At 38.6% G+C, this 16,442-nt stretch overlaps 1 pseudogene; it reads left to right on the top strand.

Moving 5' to 3' along the window:
• Positions 1-5,073: 5,073 nt before the first annotated feature.
• On the top strand, positions 5,074-16,185 carry LOC111197452 (myosin heavy chain, fast skeletal muscle-like; annotated as a pseudogene).
• The last annotated feature ends 257 nt before the right edge of the window (positions 16,186-16,442 follow it).

Raw genomic sequence — 16,442 nt, 5'->3', positions numbered from 1 at the left:
TCAATCACTTGTGTTTTTATCATTCATCTCACACACCATATAAGATTGTGTTGTTATACCAGTGACATAGAATTCATTGCACATAGCCCTTAACAGTAAGAAGACTAAACAGCTCTAGCAAGGCAGAAAACTTTTAGAGAAGCTCAAATATCCCAAAATGTGTTTTAACTACAATGACATTTTAGACAATGCTGTGATTTGCCTCATGTCTGAGCTATGTTAAGTGTTGGGTTGAATGTTAAAATATAGCATAGAGGGGCAAACAGTGGTTCCAAGTATGCTGAACACACATGATCTTTGATCCCTTAGATAGCTCTGCATTAAGAACCATCATTCAACATTATCTGATAAAACTACCTGGTATTTATTACAATGTTTTATTACATTATTGTGCAAACAAAGCCTCATGTTAACCATATTGAGAAGTAGTGGGCTCAAAGGCATTTAGTATTAAAATACATGCTGTGTGTATGGACCAAAAGTAAAAAGCAAGAACCAGACTGTAATCAGCAACAAGTCAAACAACCAGGGTCTGTCATGGTACAGTACTGTGTCAGTACACTCTTGTAATGGCAGCGTTAATGTGGAAAAAAAAATACTTAACAATGAAAATTACATGTTGCAAATATTACAAAGGCATGTCTGCATAAGAAGGGGGTACACATACTGGAGTAGCCTGTCTACAGTCCTGACCTGTCCCCAATAGAAAATGTGAAGAGAATTTTGAAGCACAAATGGTACAATGGTAACCCTTGCACTGTTGTACACCTAACCACTCTTTACTCAGTTGGTCATTTTACGACGCTTTACCACAAACTCTGTACACACAATACATTGTAGCCAATCATATGACTGAAATTCTGTAAAGAATACTAGTAAAGAATACTAGTAAAGAGTAAAGAGGAAGACCAATTCAAGGCTATTTTGTTTTCCGAATGATGCTGTTCCACACGCACTCTGTCCAAAGCAGATAATCTAGCCATGTCAGTGGCTTTAATTAAGGGGGAGCCTAGCAGTGACGATTGCTCTAAGACTGCAAGGGAAGCTGAGCTTCCCCTAAAATGTAAAAAAATAAGTGATTAAATATATACTATTGTGTGTACATGTCACTGATTAAATATGCGCTTAGCTTAGTTCAGAATCAGCTTCTTATCACTGGTAACGCTGCGGCTTTCCTCGCACTCATTCCTGCAGCTTCACAGCGTTGCTTTAAACAGTGCGGACGCTGAGCGTCCACAAACAGAGCAAAACGCACGGCGAAACGAGACGAGTCATTGGATAAATGCTGGGCTTTGTCCCGCCCATCAGACGCTCAGCGTCTCTGGGGGTCTATGGGGCAGTGGGCTGGCCTCAACCGGCCCGGACGCTCAGCTTCTGCATGATGATTGGATGATCTGTCTTAGGCGGAGTCCCTTTTTGATTGACAGCGAAAAGAGCGAATCAGCGATCTTTTAGAAGATTTAAAAATGAGTGATGGGAGCATTTTCATTCTGTTCTGAGTTGAACCTGAGACTTTCCTAATCCTTATAGCGGCATTTTCTTTATTAAAAACGACTAGCGACAAATCCAGCTTCTATTTCTGGTGCTTTCTGTAGCTGCTTGTGTTTGGAGACTGACTTCTGTTACTCTTTCTGACTTCTATCACTCTTTCTGACTTCTATCACTCTTTTATATCGCAGTTTCTGTCCAGCGGGTGCTGCTCAGCCCCTCCACCATCACAAAGCTCTCACAGACGGACACACTTCACACTAGCCTCGCGCCAGTGCAAGGTGCACATGATGTCAGACAGTTTTAATGTTGTGGACGGATTTTGGAGAAGCCATTTGATAGTCTTCCTAACAATGAAAAACTTAAGAGTTAAACAGCAGGGCAGATCAACTGCTCAGATTAATTTGGTGTAAAAGGTGGGGAAAAGTAACAGGTATTTTCAGCTGTCCTGGTATGATAAAGTGAGCTGGCTGACTGGAAGTGCTCTAACAAATAAAATGTACTGATGGCCATTCCTCTTGATGAAACTATCTCAGGACATAAATGAACAGGGGCAAGTAGTAAGTATTGTGTTATCATTCAAATAATTTAAATAATTTAAATTAATAAAGGGATTATTCAAGGAAATTAAAACTGACCAAAAGGAAATAAATTTACCTGCATTTTTTTCCTTTACCAACTTTAAAGATTTTGCGTAATGCTTTTTTTACTGATCATTTTTTGTTTATTCATGTCATAGTGTCTTTTTTATGTAATTGTTCAATGTAAAGAATGGGTACCTTTCTGTTGTGTAGTGAAAACTTGAAAATAATGCCTTTTGTTTACAAAAAAAAAACATCTCAGGGAGAGTAAAATTTTTGTATAAATAAAACTACATATGTTAAGATGTAGGCTGAAATTGAGCTTCCCCTCCTTGAAAGACCAGCATCCGCCACTGGAGCCTAGTGACCCTTCTTGTCACTCAGGCAGGCTAAACAGTCCTTAACTAGAGCCTTAATATCTCTGTCAGTGATGGAGTCAGATATTTTAAACATTTGGGGCTTAAACTAAATGTAGCGAATGCAGTAATATAAACATTTATTTTGTGTGAATTCATTTATTTTATTGTATTTTTTGATGTCCATTTTATATGTGTATATTTCTTGATTATTATGTGTATACTTAAGGAAATTGTTTAATTAATAACATCATCTGACCCCCTCAGCAGTTAGTTCATCAGTTGGTCACATGGTGCACTTGGGGAAAAAATGTGAGTTTCGTTTATAGTCAGTCGGTGTGTGCAAGCGGTATAAAAGGACAAAGGGCTGTGAAATATGAAGAAATGGAATTCTAGCAATACCTAACCTTCTGGTTGGAGGTGCACAAGGTATAGTCCTTTAATTGAAATATTCTTGTGTTTGTATATGTGTAAATTACGTTTGAGAGCATTAAAGTTTTATGTAGTAAGTTCATAGACTGTAACATGGCGGTTTTACTGATGTGTATTTGCCACTGTGTATTTTATTTCAGTGTTCACGGTGGTCTTGGCCGTTGTAAGACAGAACATACCTGTAAAAAAAAGTTTGAACCATCAGTCGGAGCGCGGCACTTTTATCAACCAGTTAATAAAAGCTTGGGAGCAGCTATTTTAAATGTCTAGCATCATGCTTAATATATCAAAAATGTATTTTCCAATTTACCGCTAAATTTGCTTCTTTTTTTTTCAAACTATGTAAAATCTGTACTTCCTGTATTCAAAACATGTTCGTAACTCATTCTGAACAGCCAAATGATTCTATAAGAGCACCACAAATGTTGAGGATGACTGACTTCAATCTCTGCTCTCTCTGCCAAGTATATTAAACAGACCAGGCCAGTTTTTTGCCATGACATGGAGACATAATTCTTGATCCACTTGTGTCCAGAGGGGAGAACCCTAGTGTATAAAGAGGTTCAAACCTATAAGACTGGTCCTTTGGCAAGCAACATGAAAGACAAAATCCTGTAGAACCTGGGCACCATGGAAAACATTTATTTTAAGAGAGCCAGCCAGAATAATTTGGAGTAGTGGTACTCTTAGTGTAGAGCATTCAGAAATAAAAGGTTAAAAATGTAGCAGATCTCATGAATATATAACCAAATAGTACTGCTTTAATGATTAAAAATTGACGAAACCCCCTACTGTTATGAACATTGGTTTATTATAGTCCAGATCCACACACTGCTGCCTATTAAAAAAGACCAAAGATCCATCTAGACAAAAATAATTCTGATGTCCAGGTAAGCTGGACAATAGGGGCTGTTATGTCTCTTCTTGTTTTATTTAGCTCTTATACATATATATTTCTTTACATATGGCTCTCCCAACCTCTTATGCTTCAGTTTAAAATGCCTTGCAAGCAACTGAGGTATCTTTTTACATATCATTCGGTTGCACTCGCTGTTTCAGCTTCTAGGTTTCTAACCAGGCCAGTTCCCACTTCCAAGTGAGGAGTCTATCAGATCCCCTCATTCCAATGGCAACACATGTGGTCACAGATCACCTTGCTTATTTTTTTTAGTCTCTGCTTGCTTATAAAGGAACAACTGAATGAACTTATTCATAAATCCTTTTGATAATGATGATGATGAAGTGAAGTTTTTACATGCTTTAACACTCTAAATGTGTGTAGTCTACTATTTCTTGACCAAATTTGATCATTCCAAGACACTTCTTTCTAACAACAACAGCACCTACAGGTGACATTTGAGCAAGGAAAACTTTTCATGAACTGACACGTGGCAAAGCTAGTATTCTTTGACAGTGCCACATTTAAAGTAATTATGGTTTTCTGAATGAGCAACTATACTGTTAATCCATATGCCTGTGGAGACTGCATGGCTATATGGTTGGTTTTATAAACATTTTATTCAAACATAATTTGATTATGTTATAGGTCAGAGAAACATCGAAAAGGAAAAAGAATGACATAATTATTAAAGTTAAAAAATTGTATTAAACTTACAGAAAAAGACACTGGTAGTAATATATACACTGACAATGTAAACACAAAAAATATTGAATGTATACATTTAATCAATATTGGAAAGTATTAAAGTACTTCAGTGCTTATATATTTTCAGATGTATCCGTTGCAACATGCCCACATGCCTTACAACAAATCTGTTACTTAGATTTGGAATGTAGCCATAGAATGTTGCATACATCTCTCTGTCCAAAAAAGGAATCAAGGATGTCTGTGAAAGTAAATAGGCTGCTTGAGAATGTTACTAACAGAAATAAATAACATAATAAATAACTGATGTTTAAATAACATTTAGCAGTTCATCTTAAATATAAAGAACTTTAATATCTTGTATCAACAACAAATTAAACAAATCCTTCAATATGATCATTCCTTTTAAATACAAGTTTCTAATGCTTAAGAATACAATAAAAATATATCCTATCAACAATTACCAGATACAATATTTGATGAGGTTAAATACACACTGGAAGTTAGTAAACCTGAGAAGCAATAAGGTTGTAATTCTTTTGGCACCCTAAAATAAACGCAATACTAAGCCTGCCTTTAATGGATTCTGCTTAGTGTGCAGACTGACCCAAATATAAGCTGGAGGGGAGCTGTAAGGGATGCAGAGGAGACCCAAGAAGATCCTGCCAGTGGTAAGAGGCTGCACGGATTGTAACTGAAATTTAATGGAACTGTATAAAATAAAGTTGTAATCAGAGAACCTGTTTGTGAAATTTTCCATTTCCATTCCAAGGGCTGTGGAAATTTCATCTGGTCTCGGGGGAAAAAGGTGAGAAATTTGTCATTTTTAACCAATAATCATATTTTAAATCAAAAGATTTATTGAACATTCAGACGTAATACAGCAAGTAACATACGATAAGATAAGATAAGATAAGATACAAAATGGCATTAGTCCCACAGTAGGGGAACTTAGAGCTGAGCTAAATGACTATATCTATAGCTTGCCACAGACTAAAAATAGTGAATGGACATTTTTTCTTCTTATAATTAACAGTAAGCCGCCACCATGAGTACGGATGCGGAGATGGCCGTTTATGGCAAAGCTGCCATTTACCTCCGAAAGCCTGAGAAGGAGAGAATTGAGGCTCAAAGCAAGCCCTTTGATGCTAAGAGCGCTTGCTATGTAGCTGATGCAAAAGAGCTGTACCTTAAGGGTACAATCAAGAGCAGAGATGGTGGCAAAGTCGTTGTTGAAGTTCTTGACACCAAGGAGGTGAGCATTATTGCAGAAATGTATGTTATTATATCACAGATAGTGTCTAAACTAACTACACATTATTGTATTCTCTAACAGGAGAGAACAGTTAAGGAGGATGATGTCAGCCCCATGAATCCTCCCAAGTTCGACAAGATTGAAGACATGGCCATGATGACCCATCTCAATGAAGCCTCTGTGCTTTATAACCTCAAAGAGCGTTATGCAGCATGGATGATCTACGTAAGTTAAATATAGTACCACTGCATAAGATAACTGCAAGATATTTGTTATATATCAGTGTGGTTTAAGAATCTGCAAATCATAAAGTAATCTATTAAAATCGATCTGTTTAAATCTGCCTCAGACCTACTCTGGACTGTTCTGCGCGACTGTGAACCCCTACAAATGGCTTCCAGTGTATGACGCAGAAGTGGTGGCTGCCTACAGAGGCAAAAAGCGCATGGAGGCCCCACCCCACATCTTCTCTGTCTCTGACAATGCCTACCAGTTCATGCTTACTGGTAAGTTGGAACATGACATTTCTGAGAAACTATATTTGCACACATGTAAAGTAATTCATTACTATACAGTATTTTCATCTTACAGACAGGGAGAACCAGTCTGTCCTGATTACGTAAGTATTCACAAGAAAAATTATAAACTGTCTGATCCATTTCTTTGATATTACATTAAGGATTAAAGATGATTTTTATTTACAGTGGAGAATCCGGTGCTGGAAAGACTGTGAACACCAAGCGTGTCATCCAGTACTTTGCCACAGTTGCTGTACAAGGTGACAAGAAGAAGGAGCAAACGCCCGGCAAAATGCAGGTAACATGAATCTCAAAACTTAAAATCTTATTTGTAAGATCATTAAGTTTTAAACTACTGATTTAAATGATACATTATGGTTTGCTGCAGGGATCTCTTGAGGACCAGATCATTGCTGCTAACCCATTGCTTGAGGCCTATGGTAATGCCAAGACAGTGAGAAATGACAACTCCTCTCGCTTCGTAAGTTATTTACTTCAACGGAATTCACTTTGACAAAAATATTGTGGAAAGTGTAGTGCTGTTCTCAGTCTACAAATACAAGTCAAGTTAAGAGGTTTTTACTGTCATTCCATCTGAGTGTACGTATACAGTGCAACATGGAACAACAATACACTATAGAGAATTCAATTGTATTAAACAGTCTCTATTTTGTACCTTAAAAGGGTAAATTCATCAGAATCCACTTTGGCACAACTGGCAAACTGGCCAGTGCTGACATTGAGACCTGTAAGTTGATAAATAGTGTATACATTTTTGCAGTAGTTTTGTAATTCTATGGTTCTACTTGTTACCAATTAGAAAATAACAGTGATTAATTGTCTGAACAGATCTGCTGGAGAAGTCTAGAGTATCATTCCAGCTTCCAGATGAGAGAGGCTACCACATCTTCTACCAGATGATGACCAACCATAAGCCTGAGTTGATTGGTAGGAAACATTCTAGAAACGGCAAAATATGTCTTTGTCGGACCCAAAATATTTAAGAACCTGTTTAAAATCAAGACTTTTTTTTACAGAAATGACCCTCATCACAACCAACCCCTATGACTTCCCCATGTGCAGTCAGGGTCAAATCACAGTGGCCAGCATTGATGACAAGGAAGAGCTGGTTGCCACAGATGTAAGAGGCTCTTGAATACTACAGTAAAATTATAGTAAATCATTTTTTTTATTAGAATTTCAATGCTGATCTTTATTATTCAGACTGCCATTGACATTCTGGGCTTCACTAATGAGGAGAAGATGGGCATCTACAAATTTACTGGAGCTGTTCTCCATCATGGCAACATGAAGTTCAAGCAAAAGCAGCGTGAGGAGCAGGCTGAGCCTGACGGCACAGAGGGTGAGACTTACTCTAATAATTGTTTAGTGTGCAAATACTATTATTATTACACATAAATGAAACTGATCACAGTTCCTGACTGTAGTTATGTTTACTACTCCTGACAGAGGCTGACAAAATTGCCTATCTTCTGGGCTTGAACTCCGCTGATATGCTGAAGGCTTTGTGCTACCCTAGAGTGAAGGTCGGAAATGAGTTTGTCACAAAGGGACAGACCGTGCCACAGGTAAGATGTCTATTTAATACAAAAATATTTAGCGATGGCGATGTAAACTTTTCTTGAGAAATAATTATATGTTTCATATTCCACTTTTAGGTGTACAATTCTGTCAGCGCCCTGGCCAAATCTATCTATGAGAGGATGTTCTTGTGGATGGTTATTCGTATCAACCAGATGTTGGACACAAAACAACAAAGAAATTTCTTCATTGGTGTGCTGGACATTGCTGGATTTGAAATCTTTGATGTAAGTGTTTCCAGTGATCACAAGCAAAATTTTATTAAAAAATATGATAAATACTTACATATCATTATTTTGTACACATTTAGTTCAACAGCATGGAGCAGCTGTGTATCAACTTCACCAATGAGAAACTGCAGCAGTTCTTCAACCACCACATGTTCGTCCTGGAGCAAGAAGAGTACAAGAAGGAGGGCATTATCTGGGAGTTCATTGACTTCGGCATGGACTTGGCCTCTTGCATTGAGCTTATTGAGAAAGTAAGTAGAAAATATACTTTCATACTCAGTATCTGATTAACATAATAGCTAACCTTTAATTTCAGCAGAAAAAATTTAACTTGTATTTTCTTAAAACAGCCCATGGGTATCTTCTCCATCCTTGAAGAGGAGTGCATGTTCCCCAAGGCAACAGACACCAGCTTCAAGAACAAGCTGTATGATCAGCATCTTGGAAAGTGTAATGCTTTCCAGAAGCCCAAGCCTGCCAAAGGCAAGGCTGAAGCCCACTTCTCCCTGGTTCACTATGCTGGTACTGTGGACTACAACATTGCTGGCTGGCTGGATAAGAACAAGGACCCACTGAACGAGTCTGTTTTGCAGCTGTACCAGAAGTCTGCAGTGAAACTGCTGGCTACCCTCTACCCACCTGCTGTTGAAGGTAATTTCAATAACAAAAATAGTTTGTTAAACATGGATTTCATCTGGAAAGCACAAACATTGCCTCATTAACTGTTTTAAACAGAGCCTAAGGGAGGCAAGGGAGGCAAGAAGAAGGGTGGTTCCATGCAGACCGTGTCCTCACAGTTCAGGGTATGTTACAATAGGTCAATTAGATCAAAGCTTTTATATTATAAAGCATGCATACCAATATTTATATCACTCCACAGGAGAACTTGGGCAAACTAATGACCAACTTGAGGAGCACACATCCTCACTTTGTGCGTTGCCTGATTCCCAATGAGTCCAAGACTCCAGGTAAAGATTCAACTTAATTCCGAGCTGTAAAGTTCCTAGTATTTTTTGAATATTTATGAAATTACAATTTTCTTGTGTTTTAAACAGAAAATGTTTACTGTTTTTGTATTTGTCAGGTCTCATGGAGAACTTCCTGGTTATCCACCAGCTTAGATGCAATGGTGTACTGGAAGGTATCAGAATCTGCAGAAAGGGATTCCCCAGCAGAATCCTTTATGGTGACTTCAAACAGAGGTAGAGAGGAAACTGAAGAAATGTAAAGCTGTTTCTTTTCCTTTATCTGAAGCAGAGCTGAAATATTTTGTATTTTTCCACAGATACAAAGTGCTGAATGCCAGTGTCATCCCTGAGGGTCAGTTTATTGACAACAAGAAGGCCTCTGAGAAGCTTCTAGGGTCCATTGATGTCGACCATGACCAGTACAGATTTGGTCACACAAAGGTGATTTTTTTTAAAAAGATCAACAAAAGTGCAATCACTCATTATACAAAAATATTGTAAAAAAATCCTCCTCTTCCTTTCAGGTGTTCTTCAAAGCTGGTCTGCTGGGTACTCTTGAAGAGATGCGAGATGAGAAACTGGCTGCTCTGGTCACAATGACTCAGGCTGTTTGCCGCGGTTATCTCATGAGAAGAGAGTTTGTCAAGATGATGGAAAGGAGGTATTTAAAATCACAATAACCAATAGCAATGACTTTCATTGTACATGGACACTAAACTGACACTTATACACAGCTCTAATAAATTAAAGAAATGTTACACACTGTGGTCCATTTAAATATCTGAAAAGACGGTTGAATAACAATACACTATTTTATTCCTCCAGGGAATCCATTTACACCATCCAGTACAACATCCGCTCATTCATGAATGTCAAACACTGGCCATGGATGAAGGTGTACTACAAGATCAAGCCTCTGTTGAAGAGTGCTGAGACTGAGAAGGAGCTTGCCACCATGAAAGATGATTTCGCTAAATGCAAGGAAGATCTGGCCAAGGCTGAGGCCAAAAAGAAGGAGCTTGAGGAAAAAATGGTGTCTCTGCTTCAAGAGAAGAATGATCTGCAGCTTCAAGTGGCATCAGTCAGTATTACTTTGATATGAAAAAAAAAATCCAAACCCATTTAAATGTTTTAATTACATTTCAAAAGATTTTTTTCAATATTTGTTTATTTTTTTTTTTCATAAATTATTACTGTTACAATAAACAGGAATCTGAGAATCTGTCTGATGCTGAGGAGAGATGTGAGGGTCTGATCAAGAGCAAAATCCAGCTTGAGGCTAAACTCAAAGAGACCACTGAGAGACTGGAGGATGAGGAAGAAATCAATGCTGAGCTGACTGCCAAGAAGAGGAAACTGGAGGATGAGTGCTCCGAGCTCAAGAAGGACATTGATGACTTGGAGCTGACCTTGGCTAAAGTGGAGAAAGAGAAACATGCCACTGAAAACAAGGTCAGAACTGTTTACCAAACATAAAATAAATAATGTTCTCTGAAATCTGATTTCACATGTACAGATGTCCTAACAATATATTAAATGTTGTATCAAAATTGTAGGTGAAGAACCTCACTGAGGAGATGGCAGCTCAAGATGAGAGCATTTCTAAACTCACCAAGGAGAAGAAAGCCCTCCAAGAGGCACATCAGCAGACTCTTGATGATCTTCAGGCAGAAGAAGACAAAGTCAACACTCTGACAAAGTCCAAGACTAAGCTTGAGCAACAAGTGGATGATGTGAGTTACATGACTCAATCATGGAACTGGATTACTCATAAAATAAGTCTGGATAATCTAAACAAGCATTGTGTTTCTACAGCTGGAGGGTTCTCTGGAGCAAGAGAAGAAGCTCCGCATGGACCTGGAGAGAGCCAAGAGAAAGCTTGAGGGTGATCTGAAACTGGCTCAGGAATCCATCATGGACCTGGAGAATGACAAGCAGCAGTCTGACGAGAAATTGAAGAAGTATTTTTAACCATACAAATAACAACACAACTTTATTATCTATTACCACTGTTACAATCATTTTGTCTGTCCATGATGTAATACAAATACTGTTTCATTTTCCCAGGAAAGACTTTGAAATTAGCCAACTTCTTAGCAAGATTGAGGATGAGCAATCTCTGGGTGCTCAGCTTCAGAAGAAGATTAAGGAACTTCAGGTAAGTATGCATCCTCTCTGCAATGATCAGGAATTTTGGGTTCAATTTAAATGTCTTTATGAAGAAAATCTGTTTACTATATAAGTTAACAATAAGTTATTTATTTTTCACTGTTAGGCCCGCATTGAGGAGCTGGAGGAAGAGATTGAGGCTGAACGTGCTGCTCGTGCCAAGGTTGAGAAACAGAGAGCTGATTTGTCCAGGGAACTTGAGGAGATCAGTGAGAGGCTTGAGGAAGCTGGAGGAGCAACTGCTGCTCAGATTGAGATGAACAAGAAGCGCGAGGCTGAGTTCCAGAAGCTGCGTCGTGATCTTGAAGAGTCCACTCTGCAGCATGAAGCCACTGCTGCTGCTCTCCGCAAGAAGCAGGCCGACAGCGTTGCTGAGCTTGGAGAACAAATCGACAACCTGCAGCGCGTCAAGCAGAAGCTCGAGAAAGAAAAGAGTGAATACAAAATGGAGATTGATGATCTCTCCAGCAACATGGAAGCGGTTGCTAAGGCCAAGGTTTGTCTTTGATGGAAAACATGATAACACTGATAAATCTGTAATTTAAATAATGACTGTTGATTAATTGTTGGCAATAAAATAATCATTCCTTAATTTACAGGCCAAGGTTTGTCTTTGATGGAAAACATAAAATTGATAAATACATAATTTCAATAATGACATTGTGACAATAATAAAGTGATAAAATATTAAGGCATTAAAATAGTAATCATCAATTTACAGGCAAATCTGGAGAAGATGTGCAGAACCCTTGAAGATCAACTGAGTGAAGTCAAGACCAAAAGTGATGAGGGTGTGCGCCAAATCAATGACCTCAGTGCTCAGAAAGCTAGGCTCCAGACTGAGAACGGTAACTGAGTGTTTCTTTATTCATTATAACATTTTGCCTTAAACACTAAACATTTTCTTGTTAAATTAACATTTAGTTTATTTTCTCATTGTGTTGTAATGTACAGATTGAATTGAAATTGAAAAATATTTACTTTTATGGTGTGCAGGTGAGTTTGGACGCCAGCTGGAGGAGAAAGAGGCTCTGGTTTCTCAGCTGACCAGAGGAAAACAGGCCTTTACTCAGCAAATTGAGGAGCTCAAGAGGCAGATTGAAGAGGAGGTTAAGGTATGGATGTCAAAATCATATTTCTAAAATTTTTACAATTGACTAGAAAGTTAATTTCAAGTAAGAGAATTACATATTTACTTTTCACAGGCAAAGAATGCCCTGGCCCATGGACTGCAGTCTGCTCGTCATGACTGTGACCTTCTCAGGGAGCAGTTTGAGGAGGAGCAGGAAGCAAAGGCTGAGCTTCAGCGTTCAATGTCCAAGGCCAACAGCGAGGTTGCCCAGTGGAGGTCTAAATATGAAACTGATGCCATCCAGCGCACTGAGGAGCTCGAGGAGGCAAAGTAAGAACAAAAGCTTTCCATGATATAAATAACTTCCACTATTTAATGAAAATAAGCCCATCACTAAGTCACACATAAAATATTGTAAAAATATAATTTACATAGGAAGAAGCTGGCACAGCGTCTTCAGGAGGCTGAGGAACAAATTGAGGCTGTAAACTCCAAGTGTGCCTCTCTGGAGAAAACCAAGCAGAGACTCCAGGGTGAGGTGGAGGACCTCATGATTGATGTGGAGAGAGCCAATGCTTTGGCTGCCAATCTTGACAAGAAGCAGAGAAACTTTGACAAGGTAAACTGTATGAATAATTTACTGATAAATAATATGTTTACATAGAAACATCATTGCTCTTGTGTCTGCTCATTAGCATATATGAAACAAGTTTCATATGTCTACTAAAGGTGCTGGCAGAATGGAAGCAGAAGTTTGAGGAGGGTCAGGCAGAGCTGGAGGGAGCCCAGAAGGAGGCTCGTGGTCTGAGCACTGAACTCTTCAAGATGAAGAACTCTTATGAGGAAGCTCTTGACCAACTGGAGACCCTCAAGAGAGAGAACAAGAATCTGCAACGTATGTAACAACAGTCCAGGATCATTTTAGATACAGTTTTAATGTCTAGAATAGTAATAAAATAAATGTTTTTTAATTCTGTTACAGAGGAGATCTCAGACCTGACTGAACAGATTGGTGAGACTGGAAAGAGCATTCATGAGCTGGAGAAGGCCAAGAAGACAGTGGAGACTGAGAAGGCAGAGATTCAGACTGCCCTGGAAGAGGCAGAGGTAGAATTCAATAAACATTAATTTTCACTTTTCACGATTCATGAAGCCAATTGTAAGCATGCATTTTATATTCTAATAAAATGTAACTCGTTATTTTTACAGGGAACTCTGGAACATGAGGAGTCCAAGATTCTTCGTGTTCAGCTTGAGCTCAACCAGGTCAAGAGTGAAGTTGACAGGAAGCTTGCAGAGAAGGATGAGGAGATGGAGCAGATCAAGAGGAACAGCCAGAGAGTGATTGAATCCATGCAGAGCACTCTGGACTCTGAGGTCAGAAGCAGGAATGATGCTTTGAGAGTCAAGAAGAAGATGGAAGGAGATCTCAATGAGATGGAAATTCAGCTGAGCCACGCCAATCGCCAAGCATCGGAGGCCCAGAAACAACTGAGGAATGTGCAGGGACAACTGAAGGTATGTTCTACTGATATACCATACAGTTCACATTAACATAATTTATCACTTATCCAAGAAGTAGATCATTTGCAAAACATTTAGAAAACACTGGGAGATTCTGGCTTACTTAACAAACAAAACACTGATCTTAAAAGACACATGTTGAAATGTGTTTTGGCTCCAAAGATGTATTGAATAGTCTCATATATACCTAAATAACAGTATGTATACACTCTATGTATACACTATTTAAATCTTTAGAACTGGAATTACATCATCACCCACATTGTCATGCTTTGTATTACCATTTTGCATTTAAACACGGCTTTTATAAGGTTTGTGCTATACTTTAAGTGTTGTCAAAGCTACCATGGAACATTATTTTGACTCTTGGAGTTCTCAAGCTTTTCTGCTCCACAAAATTAGCTTGTGTCTGTGTGGGAATTCCCAAAGGCCCACCTTACAGAATTGAGATATCCAAGTTCATCAAATATTGCACACATGTCAATTTTTGAGCAAAACAAATTAATTTTAAAGGACAAAAAATATTTGGGATGCACCTTGAACTACTACTCTAATTTAATCATATGATCCTAAGGATGCCCAACTGCACCTTGATGATGCTGTGAGGGGACAAGAAGACATGAAGGAACAGGTGGCCATGGTGGAGCGCAGGAACACTCTGATGTTGTCTGAGATTGAGGAGCTCAGAGCTGCCCTGGAGCAGACAGAGAGAGGTCGCAAGGTGGCAGAGCAAGAGCTGGTGGATGCCAGTGAGCGTGTTGCATTGCTTCACTCTCAGGTATTTAGAATAATCTTGTTACAAAATTAAGACATTTATATTTGCTTATTGCTATTATTGATGATTTACATTATTTCTTCCAGAACACAAGTCTGCTGAACACCAAGAAGAAGCTTGAGGCTGACCTGGTTCAAGTCCAAGGTGAGGTTGATGACACTGTGCAGGAAGCAAGAAATGCAGAGGATAAGGCCAAGAAAGCCATCACTGATGTGAGTGCTTTTCTTCATGTTATTTCTTGTTTTAACCTTGTTTTAAAGTTTCTCTACAAAATCTAATCATCTCGTTTGATTAATCAGGCTGCAATGATGGCAGAGGAGCTCAAGAAGGAGCAGGACACCAGTGCTCACCTGGAGAGGATGAAGAAGAACCTGGAGGTCACAGTGAAAGACCTGCAGCACCGCCTGGATGAGGCTGAGAATCTGGCCATGAAGGGTGGAAAGAAACAACTCCAGAAACTGGAGTCCAGGGTTAGTCTTATTTGGAGGCTGTAGTTCACTTTATGCTTAGTTACAGTCTTCCAAATATTCAATTCAATTCAATTCAATTCAATTTTATTTATATAGCGCTTTTTACAACAAAGGTTGTCACAAAGCCACTTTACAGGAAAAACAGGTCCACGCCTCTTATGAGCAGCACCACAGAGATGCCAATTTTATGGTGACACAGTGGCAAGGAAAAACTCCCTTTAAGAGGAAGAAACCTTGGAAGGAACCAAGACTCAGTCCGAGGAACCCATCCTACTCGGGTTGACAGACATGAGGAAAAAATGAACCAAAGAAACATGATATTTTTAATTAAATATTAACCCAATATTTGTTGTATGCATTTATGAACGTATACAGGTGCGTGAGCTGGAAGCTGAAGTTGAAGCTGAACAGAGGCGTGGAGTCGATGCTGTTAAGGGTGTCCGCAAATACGAGAGAAGAGTGAAGGAACTCACTTACCAGGTATGTATATCTGTCCAACTTAAATTATATGGATATATGCTTACATGAATAAATATAAACTAATAGCTGTATAATTTGTAGACTGAGGAGGACAAGAAGAATCTCACCAGGCTTCAGGATCTGGTTGATAAGCTGCAGCTGAAGGTCAAGGCTTACAAGAGACAAGCTGAGGAAGCTGTGAGTCTAATTTCTTTAAGCATGTTGCTATAGGAAATAATTCCTTTGCTGAAATATGTTGAAAAAGTATGTCACAAAAAACACAATTTCTCTACAATTACCACTTTAGGAGGAACAAGCCAACAGCCACTTGTCTAAGCTCAGGAAGGTGCAGCATGACATGGAGGAGGCTGAGGAGCGTGCTGACATTGCAGAGTCTCAGGTCAACAAGCTCAGAGCTAAGAGCCGGGATAGTGGCAAGGTAGGATCCAATTTATTTAATAAAAACAACAGACATGTAACAATATTTTTTTATTTATGTAACTTGTGGTCTGTGTTTAGGGATAACCATAATCAATATTAACAAATGCTTTTTTCTCATCCGCAGGCCAAAGAAGAGTAACCCTTTACAACAGGATTCTGCTGTTGTTATACAATATAACAATTAATACAATAAATTATGTTTCTTTAATTTCTGTTCAATAAAATTGTATATAACTGCATCAATCACTTGTGTTTTTATCATTCATCTCACACACCATATAAGATTGTGTTGTTATACCAGTGACATAGAATTCATTGCACATAGCCCTTAACAGTAAGAAGACTAAACAGCTCTAGCAAGGCAGAAAACTTTTAGAGAAGCTCAAATATCCCAAAATGTGTTTTAACTACAATGACATTTTAGACAATGCTGTGATTTGCCTCATGTCTGAGCTATGTTAAGTGTTGGGTTGAATGTTAAAATATAGCATAGAGG

Source organism: Astyanax mexicanus, chromosome 1 (genome assembly GCF_023375975.1).
Source record: "Astyanax mexicanus isolate ESR-SI-001 chromosome 1, AstMex3_surface, whole genome shotgun sequence".
In the NCBI taxonomy this organism is placed as follows: Eukaryota; Metazoa; Chordata; class Actinopteri; order Characiformes; family Acestrorhamphidae; genus Astyanax; species Astyanax mexicanus.
The sequence above is the reverse complement of the archived record's forward strand: the minus strand, read 5'-3'. Positions and strand labels throughout refer to the sequence as shown.